The following is a 6511-nucleotide window of genomic DNA, read 5'->3' as shown; positions in this document are numbered from 1 at the left end:
CCACGTGTTGGGAAGAGCTGACTCATTGGAAAAGACCTTGATGCTGGGAAAGATGGAGGGCAGGAGGAGAAGGGGGTGACAGAGGATGAGATGGTTGGATGGCATCACTGACTCAATGGATGTGACTTTGAGCAAACTTAGGGAGATAGTGAAGGACAGGGAAGCCCGATGTGCTGCAGTCCATGGGATCACAAAGAGTCGGACACGACTGAGCGACTGAAGAACAAACAATCCTCTCAAACATTCCAGAGGCCGTAAAACTGTTATGGCCCACAGACATATCCTATGCTTGACCTATATAGGTTTTTTCCTTTTATTTTTATCTTACTTAAAATAAGGGAAAATGGAAGGTAAAACCTTTCCTTTTTAGTTTATAATTCCACAAGTTTTGATCAAGACATACATTTGTGTGTATACCGCCATCACCATCAAGAACAGTTCCAACAACCCCTAGGCCACCACTGTGCCTCAGGCCAGTATTTAGAAGGAGCCTGTGCTCTCCAGAGTCTTGCAGTTTCTGCCACTATCCATTTCTTACAGTCCACTGTATCATTCATTTAGGTCACCTACTGGCCCCTTAGACATTTGAGTTTGAGGCTCCTGGATTATTCCTTCTCTTTCCTCTATCATGTAGCCAATCCTTTTCTACTCATTCTTTCCCATTAGCACCTAGTCATGCTCAATCCTCCAACTTTAGGGGAAATCCCTCCTTTGACCTCTCCAGATGCTATTCTTCCTCACAACCAAACTTCTTAAAAGAACTGTTATTTGGGGACACTCTTGGTCAAATTATCCTTTATGTACCTGATATTCTCCTGAAAATCATCTTATCTTGGTGAGAAGTTTTCTCTACTTCTTTGGAAGAAAAACAAAAATCAAAAGCAAGTTAAACTAAAATTTGCCACATCTATTCAGATGACAGATTTCTCATGTTGCCACAAGCAGAATATGTAACATCGCTCCAAAATTCTGATAAGAAATTTCTATCCAAATCACGCCAACCTGCTCTTTTATGTTAAAATTACAAATAATGCAAGTCTTGCCTATAACAGGTCTCAAATGAGGGAATTATATCCAATGTTATATCTATAAATAATTTCTGTCTTCAATTTCTCTTTGAAGGAATCACCTAGTATAAGAAATCCTGTGTATTTCTTTTCCCATAAATTATGGGGTCCACTTGAACATTCAGAAAAGGAAAGGGAGAAAAAACATGAATTTTCATCCACAGAGGACTGAAACAAAAGTGGGTCACATTTAAATATTACTGAATATGGTTTTGAATAGAAAATAAAGGGACAGTGGAAAATATCCCCTTCAACTGGCCTCTACCTACCTGCATACTGAAATTCCTCTTTCATTGATGATTTTTAAAAGAACAAAAGTAAAGCCTGGCAAAAAGAAAGAAAGTCAGTTCCAACTTTGCCCACATTCACTTTCTCCATTTCCTCCCCTCTTACGCAGTCCTCAACTCTCTCCAGTATCTTTTCCTCTCCCCCATCACGCTATGAACATCTCTCACTAAGGTATAATAGTCTTTATGTCACAAGCTGATGGATAGTTTTCAGGCTTTGTGTTACTTGGTGACTTGTCAGCACTTGATTCCAATCAGCACTCTCTGCTTCTTGAAACACTCTTTCTTTGGCTTCTTGGGACAGCCTCCTCTTGGTTTTCCTGTCCTCACCCTCCACCCTTCACCAGACTCACTAGGTCCTCTTGAAACATGCGTGTACGCATGTCCAGTTATTCAGTCGTGTCTGACACTTTGTGACCTTATGGACTGTAGTCCGCCAGGCTCCTCTGTCCATGGGATTTTCCAGGCAAGAATACTGGAGTGAGTTGCCATTTCCCTCCTCCAGGGGATCTTCCTGACCCAGGGATTGAACCAGCTTCTCCTCTGACTCTTGCCTTGGCAGGCAGATTCTTTTACCACTGAGCCACTTGGGAAACCCTTGGAAACATTTGATGTTATTCAGCCACTGGGTCATGTCCAACTCTTTGCCACCCCATGGACTGCGGCATGCCAGGCTTCCCTGTCCTTCACTATCTCCTGGAGTTTGCTCAAACTCATGTCCACTGAGTAAATGATGCCATCCAACCATCCTCTGTTACCCTCTTCTCTTGCTTTCAATCTTTCCCAGAATCAGGGTCTTTTCCAATGAGTCAGCTCTTCACATCAGGTGGCCAAAGTACTGGAACTTCAGCATCAGTCCTTCCAATGAATATTCAGGGTTGAGTTCCTTTAGGATTGACTGGTTTGATCTCCTTGCTGTCCAAGGGATTCTCAGGGGTCTTCTCCAGCACCACAGTTTGAAAGCATTAATTCTTCGGCTCTCAGCCTTCTTTATAGTCCAGCTCTCACATCCATACATGACTACTGGAAAAACCATAGCTTTGACTAGAAGGACTTTTGCTGGCAAAGTGATGTCTCTGCTTTTTAATACATTGTCTAGGTTTGTCATAGCTTTTCTTCCAAGAAACAACCATCTTTTAATTTCATGGATACAGTCTCTGTCCACAGTGATTTTGGAGCCCAAGAAAATAAAATCTGTCACTGTTTCCACTTTTCCCCTATTTGCCATGAAGTGATGGGACTGGATGCCATGATCTTTATTTTTTGAATGTTGAGTTTTAAGCTAGCTTTTCCACTCTCCTCTTTCACCTTCATCAAGAGGCTCTTTAGTTCCTCTTCACTTTCTGTCACTGAAGTGGTATCTGCATATCTGAGGTTGTTGATATTTCTTCCAGCCATCTTGATTCCAGCTTGTGAGTCATCCAGCCCAGCATTTCACATGATGTACTCTGCATATAAGTTAAATAAGGAGGGTGACAATATGCAGCCCTGATGTACTGCTTTCCCAATTTTGAACCAGTCTATTGTTCCACGTCCAGTTCTAACTGTTGCTTCTTGTTCTGCATACAGGTTTCTCAGAAGACAGATAAAGTGGTCTGGTATTCCCATCTCTTATGTTCCACTGTTTGTTGTGATCATCATAGTCAAAGGCTTTAGCATAGTCAATGAAGCAGAAGTAGATGTCTTTTCGGAATTCCCTTGCTTTTTTCTATAATCCAGCGGACATTGGCAATTTGATCTCTGGTTCCTCTGCCTTTTCTAAATCTAGTTTGTACATCTGGAAGTTCTTGGCTCATGTACTGCTAAAGCCTAGTTTGAAGGATTTTGAGCATAATCTTGCTAGCATGTGCAATGAGTGAAATTGTACAGTAATTTGAACATTCTTTGGCATTGCCCTTCTTTGGGATTGGAATGAAATCTGACTTTTTCCAGTCTGATGGCCACTGCTGAGTTTTTCAAATTTGCTGGCATATTGAGTGCAGCACTTTAACAGTGTCATTTTAAGGATTTGGAATAGCTCAGCTGGAATTCTATCATCTCCACTAGCTTTGTTTATAGTAATGCTTCCTACGGCCCAATTGCTTTCAGACTCCAGGATGTCTGGCTCTAGGTGAGTGATCACACCTTTGTGATTATCTGGGTCATGAAGATCTTTTTTGTATAGTTCTTCTGTGTGTTCTTGCCACCTCTTCTTAATCTCTTCCGCTTTTTGTTAGGTCCTTGCCTTTTCTGTCCTTTATTGTGCCTATCTTTGCATGAAATGTTTGAAACATTACAGGCACTCAATAACTCTTTGTGGAATGAGTAAGTGAAATGCATGCAAATTACATGAACATGTATCAAAGAAGTCATCCGGGAGAAAAGGATGTTTAAGCTGGAGTTCTGAGAAAGAGGAGAAGTTGGGTAGGAGAACAGAAGAGGGGAGAGCAGTCCAGGCAAATGCATGAGAGAAGGCTTTGAGCAGATGTGCCCAAGGAACCAGGGGAGCTCAGAGGAAATCCCAAACTCCTACCCTTAGTGTACAGTGAGATCTGGCCCCTCCTTTTTCTCTGACCCCATCCAGCCATTCCCCACACCTCTCTTATCCCTGTCACACTGGCTGCTCTTTTCCTCCAATAGTTTGTCACCTCTTCAACCCCCACACTCCCTGCACCCCTGCTTCCAGCCCTAGGGCCTTTGAACTTAGTTTCCTGCCCCAATTTTCAAACAACTAGGTTTGTTTCGTCACTTAGCTTCAGATCAATATCTAAAGTAGCATCTTGCCTCCAAATATTCTCTCTTTCATCCCCCTGTTTATTGTTTTTCTTCAGTTATCCCCACCTGAGTATATTTTGTCTATTTATCCATTCACTTCATTGTTCATTGACTCTAAATTTAAATGTAGTCCCTCCCCCATTAAAGTCTAAGTTCCACGAGGGCAATGACATCATCAGTCTTGTTCTCTGTTGTATCTCCAGCACCTGGCACTTAGATGCTGGGCAAAGATTTGTCACATGAACAAATAGCTACGGCAGAGAGAGAGAGGAGAAGGAAAACAGAGGCTGGAACAGGCAGGGCCTTGGATACTGCTTTATATCCTTTGGATCTTACTCTAAGGGGAATAAGAAGATACGGGAAGAGTTTAAGCAGGGAATTGATCTGACAATGTTTGCTTTGGGGTGGGAATGGAAAGAAGTGGAGGAAATTAGATGATGTGCAGCCTGAAGATGTAACAAAATATGATTGTAGCATAATTGATGGGATTAACATAGCTAATAAAAGGATAAAAATATTTTTGGCTGGAAAAACTGATGGGTTTGCTACGCATAACCTCCAACCCAGTTCTAGCTGTTTAGACAAAATTCCTCCATCATTTTTGAAGGGCAAGAGAAGATCCTGGAAAGAAAGGTACCCAGGGACCAACTATGACTAACTCCCCTTGGATGTTTAGTTATTATTAGAACAAGTTTGATGGCCGGGGGTGGTCCAGACTGAGATCAGATAGGCAAGTGAGGACAAGACAGGTGCAGCTCATTACCAGGAAGGGGCTGTCTGGATAGAAACCCAGACTCAGCAGCAGGGGTTCAGGAAGTGATCCCAGGTAGGTGTGGCTGATTTCACTAAGCCCTCCTTCCCCACCTTCCCTGCCTTATAACTGAAGGCCTTTGCCATCCTCCAGGTTTATGGAGTTGGTCAAGAGCCTGTAGCCTGGCAGAGCCAGCTAACTTATCCTTGAAAAGAGTGAGGCTGAGTTCCTAGTCTTCAAGCAGGCAGCAGCTGTCAGGAGAGCAGGAGGATTTCTGGAAAACAGTAAGCAACCCTGGGGATGCTCTAGGACTTATGGGGAGGGGATCCCAGGAATTTCTCGACTTCCTGCTGATTTCATAGGGAAAGGACTGGTGTTTGTTTTAATTCAGATAGCATAGAAAATGCTATTTTGTAGAGGGCTTAGTCGGATCAGGTAGGATCATCCGGATGACACACAGAAAGACAGAAAAGTCTAGTGGGGAGACGAATTCAGAGTGTGATCAGTGCTGTGAAGAAGAATCCAAGAGTTCTAAGAGAGTAAATGTGGGGCCTCAGCTAGTTAGAAAAAGCTTCTGTGGGGACTGACATTTTTGCTGAGACCTAGACAGTGGGTAGAAAGTGTGACCAGAGAAGGGTATGGCTTAGAGAAAGACTTTCATTTGGGAATTGGGCAAACCACCAAAAAAATCAGAAATCAGAGGTAGAACTGAGGGCAATACAGATGGAGATGTGGTCAGGGTGAATGTGGTGGCAGAATGTGGGGAGCAATGCAAACCAGTGACAAGTGTGAGGCAAGGGTATGATCCAATCAGTTCACTTATCCGTGGTTTCCTCAGTTCCCCTAAGAATAATCTAGCCAGGAGTACTGACAAGACTGAGATTGAGAGGCTGGACTTGGCTGTGACAATTTCTCTGTTGTCATGAATGTCTCCTTGAGTATCTTAACAACAGATCTTGACACATGGTCTTTCACGCAACATGAATCGCACAATCTGAAGGATCATAAATATTACTATTATCAGTGAAACGGGCTAATGTTTGGAGAGCACTTTAACACTTCCACAAACACTATCCCTTTGATTCTCAAAAGAACTCCATGAACTGAGCACTACTCTCAGCCCCATTTTACACAGGGCTGAAGCTCTCATCAGTACTTCCTTGATCAAGGTTCAATAAAGCCAAACAATCTCAGAAGCGCTAAAGCAGTATCCTAAACCAGGTTCCCTAATTCAGACACCTCTGTTCTCTCCATTTGGTCACAAGACCTTCAAATAGAAGGTTCCAAACAACTAACGAAATTTTGTAATATTTACAAAGATGAGTAAGAAATTATATGAATTTCTGGGGGATGGGTGGGGCTAACGAGTTCAATTTTGAAGATACTGAATCTGAAGTGACTGCAGGATTTTCAAGTGGAGAATCCAGTAAACACATATTAAGGGTGTGGAACCACGAGAGGATTATAATGTGTCTGTATTTATTTTAGAGTTAAAGATCTCAGAGCTTGCTGTCTTGTAGGACAAATCGAGTGGATTAACCCTAATAGAGGTTAGTCTTTAATCAACACAGAAACGATTCTATGTTTAAAGGGCTTTTCCCCCCTTGAAACTAAATGTAAAACTTGACTGTGTAGTCTTTAAGGGGGAAAAA

The sequence above is a fragment of the Bison bison genome, unplaced genomic scaffold, assembly GCF_000754665.1.
Source record: "Bison bison bison isolate TAMUID 2011002044 unplaced genomic scaffold, Bison_UMD1.0 scf7180017864061, whole genome shotgun sequence".
NCBI lineage: Eukaryota > Metazoa > Chordata > Mammalia > Artiodactyla > Bovidae > Bison > Bison bison.
This window is presented reverse-complemented; position numbering follows the sequence as displayed.